Source organism: Scyliorhinus torazame, chromosome 7, assembly GCF_047496885.1.
Source record: "Scyliorhinus torazame isolate Kashiwa2021f chromosome 7, sScyTor2.1, whole genome shotgun sequence".
Lineage (NCBI taxonomy): Eukaryota > Metazoa > Chordata > Chondrichthyes > Carcharhiniformes > Scyliorhinidae > Scyliorhinus > Scyliorhinus torazame.
In genome coordinates this window covers 82,548,941-82,574,537 of record NC_092713.1, presented here as the reverse complement: position 1 = coordinate 82,574,537, position 25,597 = coordinate 82,548,941, and the positions used below count along the sequence as shown (strand labels likewise).

The window sequence follows — 25,597 nt, the reverse complement described above, 5'->3', positions numbered from 1 at the left end:
AGGGAGACAGCTGAATATGAATGTACGGAGGCTCTTGAATGTTATAATGATACCGGTGGTGGAAGGGGAGGCAGAGATAGTGGCGGCGATGGATGCGGAGGAGGCCTTTGATAGGGTAGATTGGGGGTACCTGTGGGAGGTGCTGAAAAGGTTCGGGTTTGGGGAGGGGTTTGTCAGGTGGGTTAAGTTGCTGTATGAGGCCCCGGTGGTGAGTGTGGCCACGAACAGAAGGAGATCAGAGTATTTTCGGTTACACCGGGGGACGAGGCAGGGGTGTCCCCTGTCCCCCTGCTCTTTGCGCTCGCGATTGAGCCCCTGGCCATGGCATTGAGGGAGTCGAGGAATTGGAGGGGGCTGGTGCGGGGTGGGGAGGAACATCGGGTGTCGCTCTATGCGGACGATTTGCTGTTATATGTGGCGGACCCGGTGGGGGAAATGCCGGAGGTGATGAGGATTCTCAGGGAGTTTGGGGATTTCTCCGGCTATAAGCTCAACATGGGGAAGAGCGAGTTGTTCGTTGTTCACCCAGGGGACCAGGAGAGGGGGATTGGTGAACTCCCACTAAAAAGGGCGGAGAGGAGTTTCAGGTACCTGGGGGTCCAGGTGGCTAAGAGTTGGGGGGCCCTGCATAAGTTTAACTTCACGAGACTGGTGGAGCAAATGGAGGATGAATTTAAGAGGTGGGACATGCTGCCACTCTCCCTGGTGGGTAGGATGCAGTCAGTTAAAATGACGGTGCTCCTGAGATTTTTGTTCCTGTTCCAGTGCCTCCCCTTCCTGATCCCTAAGGCCTTCTTCAGGCGGGTTAAAAGGAGCATTATGGGGTTTGTGTGAGCGCAGAAGACCCCGAGGGTGAGAAGGGTGTTCCTGCAGGGATAGGGGGGGGTTGGCGCTGCCTAACCTCTGTGGGTGTTATTGGGCCGCCAACATGGCGATAGTGCGTAAGTGGGTGATGGAGGGGGAGGGGCGGTATGGAAGAGGCTGGAGATGGAGTCCTGTGTGGGCACGAGCCTGGAGGCGCTGGTCACGGCGCCGCTGCCGCTTCCTCCAACGAGGTATACCACGAGCCCGGTGGTGGCGGCTACCCTCAAAATGTGGGGGCAATGGAGACGTCACAGGGGGGAAGTGGGGGCCTCTGTGTGGTCCCCGATATGGGGGAAACACCGGTTTGTCCCAGGGAGGATGGACGGAGGGTTCCTGAACTGGCACAGGGCAGGTATTAGAAGGATGGGGAACCTGTTTGTGGACGGGATGTTCGCGAGCCTGGGTGAGCTGGAGGAGAAGTTTGGGCTCCCCCCGGGGAACACCTTCAGATATATGCAGGTAAGGGCGTTTGATCGGCAGCAGTGGTGGAGTTCCCACTGTTGCCGCCATGCAGGGTCCAGGACAGGGTGTGGGTTGGAGAGGAGGATCTCGGCAACGTATCAGATGATGCATGAGGAGGAGGCCTCGGTGGAGGAGCTAAAGGGTATGTGGGTGTGGTGGTATGTATTAGGGGTAATATGGTACCTGTGAAGCCGAAAGGCTATTGGCTGACAGGTCCCGGGTCCTGGTTGGATCTGCCGACTTCAGGCTCCGCCCTGAAGGCGGAGTATATGAGCTTGAGTTCTCCCCGCAGCCTCATTCTGTTGCTGAGCTGCTGGGGAACAAGTCTCGCTTAATAAAGCCTCGATAGACATCATCGCTTCTCGTCTCGCGTAAGTCAATGTGCGCTACAATTTATTAAGCGAGCTTAAAAGACTATGGAGCTCCGGATCGCCCTGGAGTGCCTGCGGATCAGCCCCCATGCAGCAAACTCGGCGGCCGTGTTCAAACACTGGCTAGCATGCTTCGAAGGCTACCTCCGAACCGCCCCCGGCCGGATCACGGAAGAGCAGGAAATGCAATTCCTGCATTCGAGGGTAAGCCCGGAGATTTACTCGCTTATAGAAGACGCGGCGGATTTCCCGATGGCGCTCGCGTTGCTGAAGGGCATCTACATTCGGCCCGTAAACCAGGTCTACGCACGCCACCAACCCGCGACGAGGCGGCAAATTCCCGGAGAATCGCTCGACGAATTCTACGGCGTGCTGCTGATTTTGGGATTTTTGATCGGTGAACGCGATCGAGCACACGGACCTGCTAATTCGAGATGCATTCGTGGCAGGTATGAACTCTCCCCAAATTCGTCAGAGACTTTTAGAAAGAGAGTCGCTAGGACTCTCAGAGGCACGGGCCCTGGCGGCCTCCCTTGATGTGGCCTGCCAAAACGCCTGCGCCTACGGCCCTGACTGCGCAGCAGCCCCTTGGGCTCCGTGGACCCCCGTCGCGACCGACTCCCCGGCACCCCCCACCCCCCCGCAAGCTTGCGCGGTTAGAGCGCCAGACCATCCCGGGGGGGCCCGCTGCTACTTTTGCGGGCAGACGAAACACCCCCGGCAGCGCTGCCTGGCCCGCGCAGCTACTTGTAAAAGCTGCGGCAAAAAGGGCCATTACGCGGCAGTGTGCCGGTCCTGGCAGGCCGCCGCAATCCCCGGAGAAGAACAAGGTCAACACATCCCAAACCCCCCCCAACCCCCCCAGCGTCCCATGTGCGACTCGCGGGCGCCGCCATTTTGGGTCCCGGACACCACGAGGGGAGGATGGGCGCCGCCATCTTGTGACCCCCCAGCCACGTGCGATTCATGGAGGCGGCCATTTTGTCCACCCCCGACTGCGTGCGATTCATGGGGGCGGCCATTTTGTCCACCCCCGACCGCGTGCGATTCATGGACAACGCCATCTTGGTTGACAACAAAGGACCCCAGCATAGACGGCTCCACGGGGTCCGAAGAAAAAGCCGCGACACTACTGCCATGACTGGCTTTGGTGATACTGGATCAATCGCGGCCCCGGACGCTCCAAACGACGACAACAACGGTGCTGGTCAATGGATTTGGCAGTTCCTGGTGGCCGTCCTGACCTCCTCGAGGGCGTTGGGCATGTTGCGGGTCTTGATAAAATGGAAGAATCGAGTGACCCTCGGGTGGCAGAGGTCCTCATGGAGGGCCCGGAGTCGGTCCACTTGTGCGTTGGCACATTTGCCGTGGGATAGGGCATCAGGAGGCTCGTTTAGCTTCCCGGGACGATACAAGATCTCCTAGTTGTAGGTGGAGAACTTGATCCTCCACCGTAAGATCTTATCGTTCTTTATCTTGCCCCGCTGTGCATTATCGAACATGAAAGCAACCGACCGTTGGTCAGTGAGGAGCGTGAATCTCCTGCCGGCCAGGTAATGCCTCCAGTGCCGCACAGCTTTTGCTATGGCCTGGGCCCCCTTTTCAACGGAGGAATGACGGATTTCTGAAGCATGGAGGGTGCGTGAGAAGAAGGCCACGGGCCTGCCCGCTTGGTTGAGGGCGGCGGCCAGAGCTACGTCGGACGCGTCGCTCTCGACTTGAAAGGGAAGGGATTCATCGATTGTGTGCATCATGGCTTTTGCGATGTCCGCCTTTATGCGGCTGAAGGCCACGGTGGGCCTCTGCCGACAGGGGGAAAACCGAGGATTGCATTAGTGGGCGAGCCTTGTCCGCATAATTGGGGACCCACTAGGCGTAATATGAAAAAAATCCCAGGCAGCGTTTCAGGTTCTTGGAGCAGTGGGAGAGGGGAAACTCCATGAGGGGGCGCATGCGTTCGGGATCTGGGCCTATGACTCCATCATGCACTACGTAGCCGAGGATGGCTAGATGGTCGGTGCTGAACACGCATTTGTCCTTGTTGTAGGTTAAGTTAAGGGTTTTTGCGGTATGGAGGAATTTGCGGAGGTTGGTGTCGTGGTCCTGCTGGCTGTGGCCGCAGATGGTGACTTTGTCGAGGTACGGAACGTGGCCCGCAAACCGTACGGGTCAACCATTCGGTCCATCTCCCGTTGGAAGACCGAGACTCCATTTGTGACACCGAAGGGAACCCTTAGGAAGTGGTAGAGCCGCCCATCTGCTTCGAATGCAGTGTACTTGCGGTCGCTGGGTGGATGGGGAGCTGGTGGTAAGCGGATTTGAGGTCCACCGTGGAAAAGATCTTGTATTGTGCAATCTGATTGACCAAATCAGATATGCGGGGGAGAGGCTAGGCGTCGAGCTGCGTATACCTGTTGATGGTCTGACTATAATCGATGACCATCCTGTGCTTCTCCCTGGTCTTTACAACCACTACTTGAGCTCGCCAGGGGCTGTTGCTAGCCTCGATAATACCTTCCTTCAGTAGCCGCTGGACTTCCGACCTAATGTAGGTACGGTCCTGGGCACTGTACCGTCTGCTCCGGGTGGCGACAGGTTTGCAATCCGGGGTGAGGTTTGCAAGAAGGGAAGACGGGTCGACCTTGAAGGTTGTGAGGCCGCAGACAGTGAGGGGGGGGGGTATAGGGCTGCCAAATGTAAAGGTTAAGCTCTGGAAGTTGCATTGGAAGTCCAATCCCAGGAGCGTGGCAGCGCAGAGGTGAGGGAGGACGTAGAGTCGGAAATATTTTAATAAATAAATAAAAATCGCTTATTGTCACAAGTAGGGGGTGACCAAGAAGGTAGATGAGGGCAGTGCAGTAGACGTTGTCTACATGGACTTTAGCAAAGCCTTTGACAATGGTAGGTTGTTGCAGAAGGTTAAAGCTCACGGGATCCAGGGTGAGGTTGCCAATTGGATTCAAAATTGGCTGGACGACAGAAGGCAGAGGGTGGTTGTAGAGGGTTGTTTTTCAAACTGGAGGCCTGTGACCAGTGGTGTGCCTCAGGGATCGCTGCTGGGTCCACTGTTATTTGTGATTTATATTAATGATTTGGATGAGAATTTAGGAGGCATGGTTAGTAAGTTTGCAGATGACACCAAGATTGGTGGCACAGTGGATAGTGAAGAAGGTTATCTAGGATTGCAACGGGATCTTGATCAATTAGGCCAGTGGGCCGACGAATGGCAGATTAAGTTTAATTTAGATATATGTGAGGTGATGCATTTTGGCAGATCGAATCAGGCCAGGACCTACTCAGTTAATGGTATGGCGTTGGGGAGAGTTATAGAACAAAGAGATCTAGGAGTACAGGTTCATAGCTCCTTGAAGGTGGAGTCGCAGGTGGACAGGGTGGTGAAGAAGGCATTCGGCATGCTTGGTTTCATTGGTCAGAACATTGAATACAGGAGTTGGGACGTCTTGTTGAAGTTGTACAAGACATTGGTACGGCCACACTTGGAATACTGTGTGCAGTTCTGGTCACCCTATTATAGAAAGGATATTATTAAACTAGAAAGAGTGCAGAAAAGATTTACTAGGATGTTACCGGGACTTGATGGTTTGAGTTATAAGGAGAGGCTGGATAGACTGGGACTTTTTTCCCTGGAGCGTAGGAGGCTTAGGGGTGATCTTATAGAGGTCTATAAAATAATGAGGGGCATAGATAAGGTAGATAGTCAACATCTTTTCCAAAAGGTAGGGGAGTCTAAAACTAGAGGGCATAGGTTTAAGGTGAGAGGAGAGAGATTCAGAAGGGCCCAGAGGGGCAATTTCTTCACTAAGAGGGTAGTGAGTATCTGGAATGTGCTGCCAGAGGTAGTAGTAGAGGTGGGTACAATTGTGTCTTTTAAAAAGCATTTAGATAGTTACATGGGTAAGATGGGTATAGAGGGTTGTGGGCCAAGTGCGGGCAACTGGGACTAGCTTAATGGTAAAAACTGGGCGGCATGGACTGGTTGGGCCGAAGGGCCTGTTTCCATGCTGTAAACTTCTATGATTCTATGATTCTAGGCTTCAAATGAAGTTACTGTGAAAAGCCCCTAGTCGCCACATTCCGGCGCCTGTTCGGGGAGGCTGGTACGGGAATTGAACCGTGCTGCTGGACTGCCTTGGTCTGCTTTCAAAGCCAGCGATTTAGCCATGTGCTAAACAGCCCTTAATTCTCTTCCCTGGACTGTGAGGTCGCTACGCAGAACCCCTTGATTTCTACAGAGTGAACCCGGAGGCCATGGAGATTCTTTGGTTGACTGGGTGTATGCGAAGAGAACAGCGCCTTACCATGTTGGGGTGTATGAAGCTCTCTGTGCTCCCGGAGTCGATCAGGCAGGATGTTTTGTGCCCGTTGATGAGCACGGTCGTCGTCGCGGTAGAGAGCGTTCGGGGCCGAGACTGGTCCAGGGTCACCGAGGCGAGTCGTAGTAAAAGTTGAAGATTTTACTCGGGCAGTGTGTGGTCATCCGAATCGGGGTCCTGAGACTCCAGCCAAGATGGCATCGCCCACGGGTCGCACATGGCTGAGGGTGGGCAAGATGGTGGTGCTCACGCATCACATGTGGTCCCTGGGGAACAAGATGGCAGCGCCCGGGGCCCGCACATGGCTCGGGAAAATGAAGATGGCGGCACCCGCAGCCCGCACGTGGCTCGTGGAGAGAGTTGTGGTGGCGACCACCCAGGCCTGGCATACTGCCACAAAATGGCCCTTTTTGCCACAACCTTTGCAGGTGGAGGAGCGGGCCGGGCAGCGCTGCCGGGGGGGCTTGGCTTGCCCGCAAAAATAACAGCGGACCCCCCGGGGTTGCCTGTTAGCCGCGCTGCACAAGCTTGTGGGGGTATGGGGGATGCATTAGGGTCGGCCGCGGGTGGGTTCCACACTGCCCAAGGGGCTGCCGCGCGGTCGGGGACATACGCGCGGGCGTTTCGGGAGGCCACATCCAGGGAGCTAGCAAGAGTCCGTGCCTCCTTGAGGCCTGTCTCTTTCTCCAGCAGCCGCTGACGGATTTGGGAGGACGGCATACCTGCAACGAATGCGTCCCAGATTAAAAGTTCTGTGTGGTCGCTGGCTGAAACTTGAGGGCAGTCACAGTTCCTACCTAGTACCAGGAGCGCACGGTAGAATTCATCCAGCGTTTCCCCCGGGATTTGTCGCCTTGTCGATAGCAGATGTCGGGCGTAAAGCTGGTTTACTGGGCGAATGTAGTGTCCTTTCAACAGGGCCATCGCGGCCTCGAAATCGTCCACATCCTCGATGAGGGTGTAGATCTCTGAGCTCACCCTCGAGTGGAGAACTTGCAGTTTCTGGTCCTCCGTGAGTGCAGTCGTGGCCGTCCTGAGGTTCCCTTTGAAGCATGCCAGCCAGTGTTTGAAGGTTGCTGCTGAGTTTGCCGCGTGGGGGCTGAGTTGCAGACACTCCGGCTTGATTCGGAGCTCCATTCTTTAAAATCTACTCCAATAAATTGATGCTCGATCAATGACTCCAGAAGCAAGATTGGATGACAATTGAAGACTTTATTGGAGTAGATGTTTCCCCCAGCAGCGCGGGTACAGAATGCAGCTGCTAGAGAGACACAGACTCTTATACTCCGCCTTACTGGGTGGATCCAGCAGACAGGCTTCATCAATGATCTTCCTGTCTCAGGTACCTCCTACACCAATGATCTTACAGCCTCAACCTAGGTACAGTAATACCCCTAATACCGACTACCACACACGCTGATGACTTCCAGCACTACCTCACCACTACCATCACTCTCGACTCCTCCACTGTTACTAAATTATCAACTTGCCTATCTGACATCCAGTAATGGATGGCAGAAATTTTCTCCAAATCAAATACTGGGAAGACTGAAGCTATTTGTTTATGGCCCACACTCAAAACTCTATTAACTAACTACTGACTCATTAGAAACTCTTAGAAACAGTCTCAGATTAAGCCACAACGGATTAACTCAGTCTGTTTACATTCTTGAGGCAAGGTTCTCTGGCCTCCCCATGGCGTGTTTCTCGGCAGCGGGAGGCAGCCAACTGTTGTCCGGTGGCGGTTTGTGAACGGAATTTCCGATTGAATCCACCCCATGTCGGTGGCAAACCTGCAGCAGGTGCTTTTTGTCGGCCGGACCTGAGGATCCCACTTGCGTGAACAGATGGAAGAGCTCGCCTTTGGTGTCAAATTTGATCTTGAGATGAGTATCTTATCTCATATCTGTGCCATCACCTATTAGCACCTCTATTATATCATCAATGTCGCCCCTGTCTCAGTCCATGTTCTGCTGAAATCTTCATGCATGCCTCCTTACGTTGGGCTCAACCAAAAGCTTTTGGTCACCTGACTTACTATCACAAAGTAAAAGCAATCGCTTTTCAGGAATAACTGATCTATTATATTCCAGTACATGTTTTACTGAATTCCTTTTAATATTGTTTCTATCTTGTAGCGGAAAATGTGCTGAAATGGCAATGTCACTGTACTAGTGGTTCAGGATGCATAGGCTCATACTTCGGGAAACACCAGATTTAAATTGTGTGGTGAATGTCCCTTTAAGGGAAACTCAGCAGAGTAAGGGTCACATGACAAGGGCCCTTACCCAGTCTGGCCTACATGTGACTCCAGACCTACAATGTGGTTGACTGTTAAATGGTCAAGTAAGCCATTCAATTGTATCAAAGTGCTAAAAGTATAAAAGGAATGAAACTGGACTGAGCATCTGGAGTTGACCAAGGCACTGGAAACGACAAAGGCAAAGTCAACCCTGTCAATTCTGCAAAGTCCGCCTTCCTAACATCTGGAGGCCTGTGCCAAAGTTGGGGGAGCTGTCTCACAGACTAGTCAAGCAACACCCTGATATAGTCACACTCACAGAATTATACATTACAAATAATGTCCCAGACACCACCATTGCCATTCCTGGGTCTGCCCCGCCGGTGGGACAGGACACAGATCCGGAACAGAAGAGTGGCATACAGCACCATTCATTACGCCTCAGGTTATGAAGGAGCCCATATCCAAACATAGCAAGTCTTGGACAATACCTAGGTTTGGGCTGACAAGCACTCATGTCACAGAAGTGACAGGCATTTACCATCTCCATCAAAAGAAAATCTAACCCATCACCCCCTGACATTCAATGGCATTACCATCGCTGCATCACCACCTTCAACATCCCTGTGGTCACCATTAACCATAAATTGAACTGGACCAGCCATATAAATACTGTGACTACAAGAGCAGGTCAGAGCTAGGGATCCTGCGTTGAACAAGTCACCTCCTGACTCTGTAAAACCTGTCCATCACCTACAAGGCACAAGTCAGGAGTGTGATGGAATACTCACCACTTCACTGGATGAATACAGCTCCAGCAACACAAAAAGATTGAAACCGTCCAGGACAAAGCAGCCTGCTTGATTGGCATCCCTTCCACAAACAATCACTCCCTCAACTACCAATGCACAGTAGCATTGTATCATCTACAAGTTGCACCGCAGGAGCTCACCAAGTTCCCCTCCAAGCCACTCACCATCCTGACTTGGAAATATATTGCTGTTCCTTCACTATCACTGGGTCAAAATCCTGGAACTCCCTTCCGAACAGCACTGTGGGTGCATCAACACTAAATGGACTGCAGCGGCTCAAGAAGGCAGCTCATCGCCACCATTTCAAGGGCAATTAGGGATGGTCAATAAATACTTATCCAGCCAGCAATGCCCACATCCCACAAATGAACTTTAAAAAGGCTACATTCCAAACATTTCTGAAAGAAAATATTGTTGTTAACCACATATTAAGATCTTTTGGAAACCAGTGCACTGTTTCTTTTGCCTTAATAAAGAGTTCTTCTGGAATGGATCTAATGGTAAACAAACATAGAGGGGATTTTCTGATTCCATTTACGGGAAGGATGGGATTGGCAGTGGAAACGGGAATTCCCACACGAGTCCCAAAAAGGTGTTTATGTCGGCGGGATTTCCCATTCCGATTGTCCCCGCCCTCTGTCAATGACAAAACGAGAATCCTGATGTTCAACGTCAAAATCACAATTTGAAAACATTTAAATACAAGTGAAAGGCACCCACTCCATCCCCATTAGATTGTCCATTCACGTTGGCATGAAGGCTCGACAACATGAATCACGTAGGGTCTCCCATGACTTGTACCTGGCAAGCAGAGCCTGCTGGAGGAGCGCAGGTGAGTACATCCCCTAGAGGGGAGAGGGTCATGCCTGGGCAGTACACTGGTACTGCTTGGGCATTGACCCCTGGCTGGGGGCAGTGGCAGTGGGGGTTTTCCATGTGGGGTGTTCCACTGTTTGTAATTTTTTGTATTGGAAAATCTTTTAAAAATGGATTTGTTGATGGGGCTGTCCCAACTAGCGTGATGTTGTGGGACCCACTCCTTCACTTTAAAAAAAAAAAATGTCCCGAACAGTATGATGGAGAAAACCGCCCTGGGGACTGTTGGCTCCCACATCATTTTACCCGGCATAAAATGAGAAAACTCCACCCCATGCTTATCTATTTGTATACTTTTGCAATTATTTTGGATTATTCTAATGTCAACCTAATATTGAGTTATTAAGCAATCAATTTGTTTGGAGCTGAGCAAAAGAGCAAATGTTAAATGCCACTCCCATTACTTACCATCTGGCTCTGGGTATGACAGTAGGAGTTCTGAAGTGTGAGATCAGGAAATCTCCATTGGTATTCCAGGTCCTGTACCACAACAACCACTTTCATGCTATAGGTGAGGAATAAGTGGACATTCTCCACTGGTTGTTGCCCATTTCTGGCTAGAAATGAGTAGCAAAGCTCCAAACAAGATCTCATTGATGCTAATTGTAAGAGAGAAAGACAGAAGGAATATCAGAAAGAATGAGAGAGGAAATAAGCAAAAGAAGAAACGAGAGACAAAGTGAATGAGTGAAATACAGCGAATTACAATTCCCTTTGAAATGTGACTTCCTCCACCACAATCTCAGCTAGAGAATTCCAGATCCGAATCACTCACTGTGTTAAAAATGTTTTACCTCATGTCGTCATTCGTTCCTTTTCCAACCACCTGAAAACAGTGACCTCTGGTTTTCAACTCTTTTACCAGTGGGAACAGGAAAGGCCCATCACTTTCCAGTTAATGCCTGAGTGGCACTTAATTCTTTAGGCCTTCCCTAAAATAGGTGATACAGGGCTCTCGCAGGCTCCCCAGCCAGCCTCCATTAACTGTTGCCCTCTTACTCTCTCATTATCGAGAGAGTTCTGGCTTTGCTTGCCTTTCCTTCCACCTTCATGGGAATGTACCTCTTCTGTACCTCAACAAACTCCTTTCTAAAGGCAGTGCGATGTTCTGTTACAGGTTTCCTGCCAATCGTTGATTCCAGTTTACCTGAAACAGATCTTTTCCCACCCCACTGAAGTAGGTCATCTTCCAATCTCGTATTTTTACTTTAGGTTGCTCTTTGTCGTTTTCCATGGCTAACCTTAACATTTTACTATGTTACATGTTCCCTAAAAGGCTAGGGCGGGAGAGTGAGGGCAAGGGACGGGGATAATGAGAGCCACAGAAAGAGAATATAAGGACATAAGATACAGATGCAGGAGGAGGCCATTCAACCCCTCAAACTTGCACCACCATTCAATAAGATCATGCTGACCTTTCCTGTATGCTCCCCAAAACCTTTAACTCTCACATCGAGCCTGCACCGACCCACTTAAGCCCTCACTTCCACCCTATCCCCATAACCCTATAACCCCTCCTCATCTTTTATATTTTTGGACACTAAGGGCAATTTAGCATGGCCAATCCACCTAACCTACACGTCTTTGTGGGAGGAAACCGGAGCACCCGTTTACTTTATCAATACTTTTAGCATCTTGTATACCTCAATGAGATCTCCCCTCATTCTTCTAAATTCTAGAGAGTGTAGGCCTAAACTGTTCAAACTCTCCTCAAATGACAACCCCGTCATCTCTGGAATCAATCTAGTGAACCTCCTCTGAACTGCCTCCAATGCCACTACACCTTTCCTCAAATAAGGGGACCACAATACTCCAGGTGCGGTCTTACCAATGCCTTGTATAGTTGCAACAACACTTCCTTACCTTTATACTTAATTCTTTTAGCTATAAATGCCAACATTCCATTTGCTTTCCTTATCATCTGCTGCACCTGCTCGTTTTCTGTGACTCATGCATGAGGACACCCAGATCCCTCTGCATCGGATCACCCCGAAGTCTCTCCCCATTTAGATAATAAGTTGTCTTTCCATTTCTCGACCAAAATGGATGACCTCACACTTATCCATGGTAAACTCCATCTGCCACATTTTGGCCCACTCTCCTAACCTATCTGTATCCATTTGAAAGGTTCTTATTTACACATTGTAACTTACTGTCCCACCTATTTTTGTGTCATCTGCAAATTTGGCTATTGAACCTTCCACCCCTGTACCCAAGTCGTTAATATAGATTGTAAACAGCTAGGGCCCAAGGACCGAATCCTGTGGCACCCCACTAGTTAACATCGTCGACTCCGCACATACAGTAAATGCCGTTGGCAAAACCTTAACAAGCCGACCCGGTATTCTCCGGGGTTTCCCGATGCTCCACTTCCACCAGGAGGACGTACCGACAGCTAGATTCACTTGTGGCTTTAGAAATTGGGAAACAGGCGCTGTGGCTGCTGAGGAAGAGAGCAGAGGTAGGACATGTTCCCAGATGGGCAACTGTGGGCTGCCGGTCCTACTGCAGCATGGCTGGATTGGGGGGAGGAGGGCATCTGTCGGGGATGGGGCGTGTAGGTGTAGCGGGGGTGACTGGGGTGGCCAGGGGATGGGTCGTGGTGTCGGAATGACCCCCAGGACTGGGGTGGTGTCCAGGCATAGACCTCCATTGCCGCAGCCTGCCCCCAGCTGCTCACCCCACTGACCGACCACCGTGACCCATGGTTGCATAGAGCGACACCACCTGTATGGATGTACCCACCCACCCCAAATCCCTCCATCCACCCCATGCCCATCCCACCAACCCACCTCCATCCCCTCCTTCCACCCAGACCTTCACCCCACCAACACTCCCATCCACAATCGGATGCCACACGCCGGCGGGGTATCATGCAACTCACCGAAGGGGAACGCCCATGGAAGCCCCTACTGGAGGCCACCAGGCGGGGACTGCAGAGTGTACTGCTAGTTTGGGTAACGCCAGCCATTGGTACCTCTGCTGGCATGGATGGGTGCTGTCGCCAGAGGCCCCTGCGGGGCCAGGCAGTGTTGCAGTGTGGAGGGCAGAGTGCCAAGAGGTGGGGAATGGGGTAGGGGGAAGAGGAACATGCGAGGGCAGAGGCTGCAGTGCAGGCCGGTGACACCGTGTAGCACGGGGGCACACACCATGCTAACAGTCTGCCTTTCACCCCTGCAGACAATGGACTTTGGAATTCAACCAGGAATGAAGGCCTTTATGTATCCGCCACAGTCCTGGGGAATGCAATGTGGCTGCACAAGCAGCAGCTGCTCGGAGAGGAGACTGAACCAATGAAGACTGCCCCAGAGGAACAGGCACCAACCGATGAGGACGGAGAGCTGGCTGCCCAACAGGCCGAGGAGGGGTGGGAAGGAAGCGCCGCATCAGGCCTCGTGTGTACTGTCATTCGAGGAGCTGCTGGACCGGGCATGCCGTTGAAGATTTCAGCTGAGCAGGGAAACCTTACGGCACATCTGCCAGTCCATGATGCACTGGGAACCGCAGGGATATGAAGGAAAACACCCACTCTCAGTGGCCGTCAATGTGACAGTCGCTCTGGGGTCCTTCCAGCACCGGGTGATTTCCTGTCAGGGATCTCGCTGACTATGGTGCACAGGCGGATCACATTGTCATGGAAGAAATGAATGACTACTCGGCACAATATATCAAAATCAATGTGGACCGAGTCCACCAAGATGCCCGGGCAGCGGCAGGATGCCCTAGATCCAGGGGGTGATTGACGGGACGCATGACCCTCTGCGAGCATCAGCGCATGAGGGGCCAATCTTCACAAACCGAAAAGGGGTCCACTCGATGAGCTGGTGTGCCACCATGAGATGCACATCATGCACTTCTATGCCCGATACCCAGGCACTGTGCACGACGCCTTCATCCTGGCAAACTGGACGGTTCCTGACACCTTTGAGGCGTACACCTGGTTGAGGGGTTGGCTCCTGGGTGACAGGGGTTATCTGATGCGGTCATGGCCTATCCGAGGGCCACAGACCAATGTGGAGACCCGCTACAACGACAGCCGTGCTGTGATTAGGGGTATGATTGAGCAGTGCATTAGCGTCCTGAGGATGCGGTTCAGGTGCCTGGACCGCTCTGGAAGGCCATCCAGGATAAAGTCTCCTACATTCTGATGGCCTGCTGCATCCTCCGCAACATCGCGCAGCAGAGGGGCGCCGTGCTGGAGGAGGAGGATGAAGGCCAGGCTTCGTCTGACGAGGAGGATGCGGGGGACGGTGAGGATGGATAGGATATGGGGCCTGGGCAGGCACAGAAAGCCGCACAATGTGTCCGCCAGGGCAGGCATGCCCTGACGCTCTAATCACCTCCAGGTTTGCTGACTAGGATGCCTGGTCGGCAGCACAAACATACTGTCCCACCGCCACAACCCCCAGTCGGCCATCCCCTCCCATGTCCATCCTCCCTGCAATCTGCCCCCCACTCCCCAACCCTCCATGCACCTGCAACCCCCTCGGTGATTCCTTCTGCCTCACTATGGGGTAAGGGCCGTGGGTTGGCAGTAACAGTGGGTCTGATCCATGGGATGATGACCCGCGCTGCGATGAACTCTGGTGCTCTGCATTGTTTGACAATGACTGACTCCCGCCCACGGTAGCACTTTCCACCGTCCACCTGGGTGATCCCCGTATGTGAGCTGGCCACTCCATCAAATGGCCCCACCGAACCCTTGGGGTGGCGTTGGTAGGGACGGAGTACTAAGGTGGTGAGAGGTGGGGATGGGGTTGAGGCCGAGTACTAAGTTGGTGAGAGGTGAGGATGGGGTTGAGGCTGAGTACTAAGGTGGTGAGAGGTGGGGATGGGGTTGAGGCCGAGTACTAAGGTGGTGAGTGGTGGGGATGGGGTTGAGGCTGAGTACTAAGGTGGTGAGAGGTGGGGATGGGGTTGAGGCCGAGTACTAAGGTGGTGAGTGGTGGGGATAGGGTTGAGGCTGAGTACTAAGGTGGTGAGTGGTGGGGATGGGGTTGAAGCCGGGGATTAAGGTGGTGAGTGGTGGGGATGGGGTTGGGGCCGAGTCCTAAGGTGGTGAGTGGTGGGGATGGGGTTGGGGCCGAGTACTAAGGTGGTGAGTGGTGGGGATGGGGTTGAGGCCGAGTACTAAGGTGGTGAGTGCTGGGGAAGGGGTTGAAGCCGAGTATTAAGGTGGTGAGTGGTGGGGATGGAGTTGGGGCCGAGTACTAAGGTGGTGAGTGGTGGGGATGGGGTTGAGGCCGAGTACTAAGGTGGTGAGAGGTGGGGATGGGGTTGAGGCCGAGTACTAAGGTGGTGAGTGGTGGGGATGGGGTTGAGGCTGAGTACTAAGGTGGTGAGAGGTGGGGATGGGGTTGAGGCCGAGTACTAAGGTGGTGAGTGGTGGGGATGGGGTTGAGGCTGAGTACTAAGGTGGTGAGAGGTGGGGATGGGGTTGAGGCCGAGTACTAAGGTGGTGAGTGGTGGGGATAGGGTTGAGGCCGAGTACTAAGGTGGTGAGTGGTGGGGATGGGGTTGAAGCCGAGTATTAAGGTGGTGAGTGGTGGGGATGGGGTTGGGGCCGAGTACTCAGGTGGTGAGTGGTGGGGATAGGGTTGAGGCCGAGTACTAAGGTGGTGAGTGGTGGGGAAGGGGTTGAAGCCGAGTATTAAGGTGGTGAGTGGTGGGGATGGGGTTGGGGCCGAGTATTAAGGTGGTGAGTGGTGGGGATGGGGTTGGGGCTGAGTACTAAGGTGGTGAGTGGTGGGGATGGGGCTGAGGCCGAGTACTAAGGTGGTGAGTGGTGGGGATAGGGTTGAGGCCGAGTACTAAGGTGGTGAGTGCTGGGGAAGGGGTTGAAGCCGAGTATTAAGGTGGTGAGTGCTGGGGTAGGGGTTGAGGCCGAGTACTAAGGTGGTGAGTGCTGGGGTAGGGGTTGAGGCCGAGTACTAAGGTGGTGACTGGTGGGGATAGGGTTGAAGCCGAGTACTAAGGTGGTGAGTGGTGGGGATGGGGTTGAAGCCGAGTACTAAGGTGGTGAGTGGTGGGGATGGGGTTGGGGCCGAGTACTAAGGTGGTGAGTGGTGGGGATGGGGTTGAGGCCGAGTACTAAGGTGGTGAGTGGTGGGGATAGGGTTGAGGCCGAGTACGAAGGTGGTGAGTGCTGGGGAAGGGGTTGAGGCCGAGTACTAAGGTGGTGAGTGGTGGGGATAGGGTTGAGGCCGAGTACTAAGGTGGTGAGTGCTGGGGATGAGGTTGCGGCTGAGTACTAAGGTGGTGAGTGGTGAGGATAGGGTTGAGGCCGAGTACTAAGGTGGTGAGTGCTGGGGATGGGGTTGAGGCCGAGTACTAAGGTGGTGAGTGGTAGGGATGGGGTTGAAGCCGAGTACTAAGGTGGTGAGTGGTAGGGATGGGGGTGAGGCCAAGTACTCAGGTGGTGATTGGTGGGGATGTGGGTGAGGCTGGGTATTAAGGTGGTGAGTGCTGGGGATGGGGGTGAGGCCAGGTACTCAGGAGGTGAGTGCTGGTGATGGGGGTGAGGCCAGGTACTCAGGTGGTGAGTGGTGGGGATGGGGGTGAGGTTGGGTACTAAGGCATAGAACATAGAACATACAATGCAGAAGGAGGCCATTCAGCCTATTGCGCCTGCACCGACCCACTTAAGCCTCACTTCCACCTTACCCCCCGAACCCAATAACCCCTCCTAACCTTTTTGGACACTAAGGGCAATTTATCATGGCTAATCCACTTAGCCTGCACGTCTTTGGACTGTGGGAGGAAACCGGAGCACCCGGAGGAAACCCACGCACACACGGGGAGAACGTGCAGACTCTGCACAGACAGTGACCCAGCGGGGAATCAAACCTGGGACCCTGGTGCTGTGAAGCCACAGTGCTAACCACTATGCTACCATGCTGCCCAAGGCGGTTAGTGATGGCCGAACTACGGGGGTAGTGGGTGAGTGGACAGAAAGTGCAAGGTGTTAGGCAGTCGGACAAGTGCAGCACAGGGAGTGGGCAGCTGGTGGCCTTTGTGAAGGCACCCGCCATGATGGGCGGTAGGGGTGTTGGCATGTGGTGGAGGGTGGGTGCAAGCAGACTGCTGGCAGGTGGGGCTCGATTGCCCTCCTGGTGGGGGTGGGGTGGGGATGGTATTGCCGACTCACCCTGACCTCTCTGAGGAGATTGTGTAGCTTCTTCTGGCACTACTGGCTGGTCCTGGCGGTGGGGCCCACAGCGCTCACAACCTCTGGCACCTGTGCCCAGGTCCAATGTACGGTGGTGGGTGCCAGCCTCCTTTGCACCCCAGGGAACAGGGTGGCTCGCCTCTCCTCCACAGCGACCAACAGGGTCTCCAGCTCCATGTCCGTAAACCCGGGGTCCGCTCTTCTTTCTGCCATCTATCTTATTGGCTGGGATGAATGTGTGTGGGGAGTGCTTATATGCGGCTGCAGCTTGTCAGCCTCTTGAGTGGCAATCCCGACGTCAGCGAATGGAACGCCGTTTGTCATTACAATCGCTCGAGTTCCACGTGGTGTTGGTGCTAGCTCATGAACGGATTCTGAATTGCTCATGACCAGCACCGATCCCTTGGTCATAGAAGTCCACCGATTCAGTCCTGGCATGAACACTTAGGGCGGGATTCTCCATTGCCCGACGGCGTTATCATAATTGGTGATCGGTGAAGGGGAGAATCCCTTCCGACGCCCAAATTGGGTGCGGTGCCGGTCTGACGCCGGTTTTTGAGTCTCCACACCCTCGAAACCAGTGTCAGCGCATCGCACGCTGCATGCCGTTGGAACAGTGTTGGAGCATCATCGGAAGGCTCGCCCCCGATGCTCTGCCCTCGATGGGCCAGGTTCCTGACCACACAGTTGACGTGCGGTCTGAGCGGTCAGGAACCTGGCATGGCGGCTGCTGACTGTGCCCAGCGCCGCCAAAGTCGACCGGGAGCCGTGCCGCTTGCCGGGGTGGGGGACCTTCCTTGAGAGCTGGGGGGGGGGGCGAGTGCAGGGTGGCCGGGGGTGGCCAGGAGTTGTCCTCTGGGGCTGTATTTAGCAGGCGAGGTCCGCATACGGCCGGCGCCGTGTTGTACGGTGCAAGCGCTGCAGGTCGCCACCGTGCGCATGTGCAGCCACGAACCCGGCCATTCTCTGGCAGTTTTTGGCGCGGGAGCTGGGGGTTTTACCCGGCGCCGCTGCTAACCCCTCACCAGTCCCGAAATCGATGAGGGTTTGGCACCAATTTTGGAACGTTAAAATGCCACAGTTCCCACGCCGGCATCGGCACTTAACCGTAGAATCGGGCAATCCCGCCCTTAGTCTCTGAAACGGAGTATCCGGCCCCTGATATTTCATCCCACCCTGGATTGAGGTTACACTTTAAATTTAATAGCCACCTTGTCAATCGGCCCACCCGCCCGCCAAATGTGCAGGTAAGCAGGCAACGTAAATATTGGTCAGTTGGTGTTTAAATCATTGAAATTGACTTCTCGATTGCAGACAGGTTCCACTACGACTCTCAAGCAAACCCGGAGACATACATATCGTGCAAGTGTGTGATGACATTGGGAGGCACGGCCAACATCTTCTCGCATGGTTTCACATGCTTCTGGGATGGGTGTGTGCCAGCACCCCATCCCTAAAATTCTCGGCAATGCTTTCTACTCATCAGGTGGCAAAGTTGAACACAAGATTAAAATCTAACACTCTCCTGTCTGGAATTGCATATTGATGGCTGGCTCCATATGCCACAGGAAGACACTTAGATATACAATAATCTGTTACAATTTAAATTCAGTGAGGAGGACATGGATTGTCCTGAAAACTTACTGGAAGCTCATGCAGTACTGATTACTCCAGTAGGTGGCAATCATGGGTATTTTCAATGTGTCACATCACGAAAAGCTGCTATTTTATACTTTTGATTATTTCACCTAATGATTATACTAACTGCTCAATGGGTTTCCACAAACCTAATTTTATCCCCAGACTGAAAGCAATGATTTAAAGATGTTTTAACATTCCAAAAACATCTGCACAATTAGAACATAGAATGCCTGCAGTACGGAGAGAGGCCCTTTGAGCCTGCACCGACCCTCTGAAGCAGCACCTACCTAGGTCCACTCCCCCACCCTATTCCCATAACCGCATCTAAGCTGCACATCTTTAGACATGATGAGGCAATTTACCATGGCCAATCCACTTAACCTGCACATCTTTGGACTGTGGGAGGAAACCGGAGCACCCAGAGGAAACCCACGCACACACGGGGAGAAAGTGCAAACTCCACACAGTCACCCAAGGACCTCCGGAGGCGACCATAGAGTGAACGGTCGCACATTTGGCAGCTCCCGCTCGTGATGGACTATTTGTGGTCTTTACGTCGGATTGTTGCAGGACTTTTGTAAAGGATTGGGGTGGGATTCTTCGATCCTCCACGCCGGAATCATTGGAACAGGCCCCCACGGTGATTCTCCGCGGTCGACTGGCTGAACCCCCGCCGGCGTGGTTTACATGTGGTACCCACCCGGCGGGAGCTGGGACCGGCGGCCGTGGTGGCGGTCCTGGTGGGGGGCGGGGGGTATCTGACTCCGGTGGGGGCCTCAGCGGTGGCCAGGCCCACGATTGGGGGCCACCGATCGGCGGGCCATCGCGATCTGGTAGAGACCTACCTTCCTCCGCGCGGGCCCGCTGTGTGGCTCCGTCATGTCTGCGGCGCCCGCGCCGAGGTGCGCATGCGCGGCCTTGCGGTCTGGCTAGCAGGGCCGCGCCGGCAGCCAGAGCTGCGGGACGTATGCCGGGGCTTTGCTAGCCACCTGGAAAACAGAGAACCACCCCGGACCTTCGAGGAAAAAGTCCGGAGTGATTCTCGCCCGTTTTCCAGTCCCCAGAAAGGAGAATCCCGCTCCATGTGGAGAAGCAAGAACAGAAGAAAGGGACCCCTAGTTTATGGAGCTGTGGTCCAGACAAAATCAGAAAAGAACGAACCAGGCGGTGGTGGTGAATGAGGAGCGGACAACGGGCGTGGAGATAGCGGATGAACAGGGTCGGACCCTGTCAGCTCAGAGGTCGATAGACCAGTTGGTGAGCTTCTTAAATGAGAAGTTCACCCAACAACGGAAAGAGAGTGTGGAGGACCTGGCCTGGGCGGTGGTCTCGATCAAGGTGGTGGTTGACTGCGTGGAGCCGAGACTGGCAGCCCAGGGACAGGCGATCTAGAGGGTAGAGGAGCAGGCGGGGGAGCAGGAGGAGCAGTCCACCTCGATGGCAGCAGAGATTGGGATGCTGCAGGACCAGCAGAAAAGGCTGCTGGAGAAAGTGGAGGACCTGGAAAATCGTTCTCGGAGGCAGAACATTCGGATTGTGGGTCTGCCAGAGGGAATCGAAGGATCGGATGCTGGTGCATATGTGGGGAAGATGCTGGAGAAGCTGCTTGGAGAAGGTGCGTTTGATTGACCGCTGGAGGTGAATCGGGCCCACAGGGCACTGATGTGCAAGCTCTAAGGGTGTGAGCCGCTGAGGCCGATGATGGTACGATTACATCGGTTCCCGGACAAGGAATGTATTATGAGGTTGTGGTACCCTCAATAATGACACTTAGAGTGTAAACGGTAAAGAAGGCTTTAATAAACTAAGAACTAGACGAGTGCCGAGACGTGTGCTAACAGCTGCACTGCCCACAAGGCGGCCCCTTATATACAGCTCCCAGATGGGTGGAGCCGGAGGCGGAGTTCCCCAGGGTTCCAAGCCCGGTCTTAAAGGAGACATCACCTTACATGATGACAAGGGTACAGTGTTACAGTAACCGTTCATCACAGAGGTGGACCAGGCAGACGAGGCGATGTACATGGGAGGATGTCGAGATCTGGGTGTATCAGGACCTGGGAGCAGAGCTCGCGAAGAGGAGGGCGAGTTTTAATAAGGTTGCTTATTAAGGTCCCCGAGATTGCTGCTCATGTTTCAGTGTCTTCCAATCTTCATCCCCAAGGCATTTTGTAGCAAGATGAACACGGTGATCTCAGGTTTTATATGGGCCGGGAAAGCCCCGAGGGTGAAGAAGGTCCTTCTTGAGCGGGGGTGCAGGGAGGGAGGCTTGCCCATTCCGAACTTCATTAACTCCTACTGGGCAGTCAATATTTCGATGGTTTGGAAATGGGTACTGGGGGAGGGGTCGGTGTGAGGGCGAGTGGAGGCAGCATCTTGCAAGGACACGAGTCTGGAGGCTCTGTTAACGACAACTCTGCTGTTCTTGCTGGCTCGGTACTCGACAAGCCCAGTGGTAGTGCCATCCCTGAGTGTGTGGGGGCAATGGAGGCAGCACATGAGACTGGAGGGGGCGCCGGTGTGGTCACCGATCTGTGACAATCACTGGTTCGCTCTGGGGGGGCTGGACGGGGGCTTTAGGAGGCGGCAGAGGGCAGGGATTGAGAGGTTTGGCAATCTCTTCATTGAGGGGGTTTCCCGAGCCTGGAGGAGCTAGAGGAGTTTGAGTTGCCGGGTGGGAACGGATTTCGGTACTTCAGGTACAGGACTTTGTCCGGAGACAGGTTTCAAGCTTCCCTCGCCTCCCTCTAAGTGGGACTACAGGATAAGGTGATGTCTAAAACAGGGGAGGGTCTCGGAAACATATGAGGAATTGATGGAGTGTGAAGGGGGTTCCAATCGGGGAGGTGAAGAAGAAGTGGGAGGAAGAGTTGGGAGGGGAGTTGGAAGTCGGGTTATGGGAGGAGGTTCTGAGGAGAGTCAACGCATTCTCGTCGTGTGCCAGGCTTAGCCTGATCCAGTTCAAGGTACATATATATGTGCATGTGCATATTAAACTGATGGGGCGGGGGTAGGACAGAGAGTGGGAGAAACTATCCTCAGATACAATCCGTGTCTTAGGCAGTGGGCTTAATTTCTTAGATACATCCAGGGCTGGGATTGGTGGTGTGAGAGTGGAGGAGGTAGCTGTAGCTGACATAACTTGTTAAAGCCTACTGAAGCCATATTCGAAGGAGGGAAATGTGATCACCCTACCATTACTTTGATTTTCAAAATTAAACATGTGATGCAGTTGAAGATAATTCATTGGGTGCAATCTACCCAGTGTGTCGTACCGTTCTTTGAAAAGTTTGCCAAAACAGCAGCCACTGCTGTTCTGAATTTGAAACTTGTCTGAATTGACAATTTCCAATTTCTCCTGCCTCTTGGAAAAAGCAAAGAAACTCACGAATTCTCTGTGTTCACCACTTCACGTCGGAGGAAACTATTGATGCACTCTGGAAATTCAGCAAACATCACTAGTTGCTCAGCTGTTGTTCTAAACCACCCGTGAGGAGGTTCTATGAGGAGGTTTTCAGTCAAAGAATTTTGTGGACCTTCTTGAGCGAGGATCGTGGTTGGGGGGAGGGGGTGGTTTTGGGAGGATCTGTAAGACCTGGGGTGGGGGAAACATGCCAGAGTGGCTCCCCGATTATGTCCAACCGTCAGGAAATTTTGCCGATGGCATGATGGCCAGAAGGCGGGAAGCGCAGTTAAATATTTGAATATTCTATTAATGCCCATTTTACCAGGCAATCAGCATTTTGCTGATGGTAGATTGAGCCCCTCACACTTCTTTCCCTCCAGGTATCCAAGTGCGTTTTTATTTAAAGAGGGGGCTATGGGCAGGGAAGACAACCCCTATGACCTTAGCAATTACCAAGAGGGGATTACCCCACCATCAAAAATTAGAATTTTGTTTTTAACTATCTTCACACTACCTCCTGTAAACTGCAGGCCTTTATCTTCCTCAGCAGTGGTCACCATTCCTGGTTGTGTGTTGAGGTTCCTTCGCTGCCAGTCAATCTGCTTTGTCCACAGTTCTTTAAGGCAGGACATTGTGGTAATCACCACTGTTGTATATATTAGGAGATGTGTGGTAAGGCCCTGTACTACAGGTATGGGGGTAGTCCCTGCCTGCTGGCTACGCCCAGTAGGCGGAGTATAAATATGTGTGCTCCTCATACAGCAGCCATTTTGCCAGCTGCTGTAGGAGGCCACACATCTTAGTGTAATAAAGCCTCAGTTGTATTCAACTCTCGTCTTTGTCCAATTGATCGTGCATCAATTTATTACACTAAAGTTTTCAGAAGATGGACCTCCGCATCAAGCCGAATTGCCTGCAGCGGGATCCGCAATCAAGCGACGCCAAAAAGGACTTTGAACATTGGCTAGCTTGTTTCGAAGCTTCCATCAGGTCTGCCCAGGTGTGCTGACCTATGCTGAAGCCATGGCGCTACTGAAAGAGAACTACGCCCAGCGGACGAACACGCTCTTCGCCAGATGCATCTCTACTCGTAATCAGCTCCCTGGTGAGTCCGTAGAAGATTTCTGGCATGCTTCAATTCCCCTGGTCAGAGACTATGACTGTCAGGCCATCATGGCCACAGAACATTTGAACCTCCTCATGTGGGACGCTTTCATCACGGGGATAGGGTCAGACCACATCTGCCAGCAACATTTAGAGGGAGCCATGCTCGACCTCGCGGAAACCAAGACGCTGGCGCTATCGATGACAATCGCCTCGCGTAATATCCAGGCCTACACCCCCAGCCGCGCGGTCCATTCCTCGTACACATCATGGACTCCGCAGACGGCTGCCCCTCCGGGGACCCCACTGAGCCAATCCTACGCCTGTGCCACGTGCCAGCCAGCCAACCCCGGGGGTCCCAGATGTTACTTCTGTGGGCAGCAAAAACATCCCCGCCAATGCTGCCCGGCCCGCAGCGACCTTTGCAAGGCCTGCGGCAAGAAGGGGCACTTCGCCGCAGCGTGCCAGGCCCGCTCAGTCACCGCGATCGTTCCGTCCCCCCGCGTACGGACAGTGGGTGCTGCCACCTTCCCCTCATCGGACCACGTGCGGCCAGTGGGCGCCGCCATCCTCCCCTCCTCGGACCACGTACGGCCCATGGGCGCCGCCATCATTTTCAACCCCCGCCACGTGCGGCCCGTGGGTGCCGCCATCTTGTCCACCTCAGGATCTCCAGGCGCCGCCATCTTGTCTCCCCCACGGCACATGGGCCACCACCGTACCAGGACCCGTACCCCCCGGGCACCCCATCGTCCGACACTAGCGACGACCAGCTGCGACTCGCCTCGGTCACGATTGACCAGTCTCGCCCGCACAATCTAGCCACCGCCTCGACAAGCGTGAAGATCGATGGGCATGAGATCTCCTGTCTGCTGGACTCCAGGAGCACCGAAAGCTTCATCCATCCTGATACGGTAAGGCGCTGCTCCCTCGCAGTATGCCCCGCCAATCAGAGAATCTCCCTGGCCTCCGGGTCCCACTCCGTGGCGATCCGGGGGTACTGTATAGCCACGCTCACGATCCAGGGTGTAGAATTCAGCGGCTTCCGCCTCTACGTCCTCCTCAACCTCTGCGCTGCCCTGCGACTCGGCCTGGACTTCCAGTGTAACCTCCAGAGCCTAACATTGAAATTCGGCGGGCCCCTACCACCCCTTACGGCCTCACGACCCCAAAGGTCAACCCACCTTCCCTATTCGCAAACCTAGCCCCGTATTGCAAACCCGTCGCCACCAGGAGTAAACGGTACAGCACTCTGGACAGGATCTTCATCAGGTCTGAGGTCCAGCGGCTGCTTCGGGAAGGCATCATCGAGGCCAGCAACAGCCCCTGGAGAGCCAAAGTGGTAGTGGTGAAAACTGGGGAGAAACACCGAATGGTCGTGGACAACAGCCAGACCATCAATCAGTACACGCAGCTCGATGCTTACCCCCTCCCACGCATATCTGATATGGTCAATCAGATTGCACAGTACCGGGTCTTCTCAACTGTAGACCTAAAATCCGCCTACCACCAGCTCCCCATCCGTAAGGCGGACCGCCCATACACTGCCTTTGAGGCAGATGGCCGCCTCTACCACTTTCTTAGGGTTCCCTTCGGCGTCACCAACGGGGTCTCACTATTCCAAAGGGAGATGGACTGAATGCTCGATCGATACGGGCTGCGGGCCACTTTCCTGTACCTAGACAATGTCACCATCTGCGGCCACGATCAGCAAGACCATGACGCCAACCTTGCCAAATTTCTCCACACCGCCACTCTCCTAAACCTCACCTATAACAAGGAGAAGTGCGTATTTAGCACGAACCACTTAGCCATCCTCGGCTATGTGGTCCAAAACTGAGTTCTGGGGCCCGGCCCCGACCGCATGCGCCCCCTCATGGAACTCCCCCTTCCCCACTGCCCCAAGGCCTTCAAACGCTGCCTGGGGTTCTTTTCTTACTACGCCCAGTGGGTCCCAAACTATGCGGACAAGGCCCGCCCACTCATCCAGTCCACTCTTTTCCCCTGACGGCCGAGGCTCAACAGGCCTTCAACCGTATTAGGGCCGACATCGCCAAGGCCGCGATGCACGTAGTCGACGAGACGTTACCCTTTCAAGTGGAGAGCGACGGCTAGCCTCCACCCTCAACCAGGCAGGCAGGCTCGTGGCATTCTTTTCACGAACCCTTCATGCCTCCGAAATTCGACACTACTCCGTCGAAAAAGAGGCCCTGGCTATCGTTGAAGCTGTGCGGCATTAAAGGCATTAACTGGCCGGCAGGAGATTCACTCTCCTCACGACCAACGGTCGGCAGCTTTCATGTTTAACAACACACAGCGG

The 25,597-nt window shown here is 53.8% G+C and overlaps 1 protein-coding gene across 1 annotated transcript in view; it reads right to left on the bottom strand.

Annotated features, from left to right (window-relative positions):
- frem1b (Fras1 related extracellular matrix 1b) overlaps positions 1-25,597 on the bottom strand; it is a 377,590-nt gene that overhangs the window by 335,532 nt on the left and 16,461 nt on the right. The window lies entirely within an intron of this gene.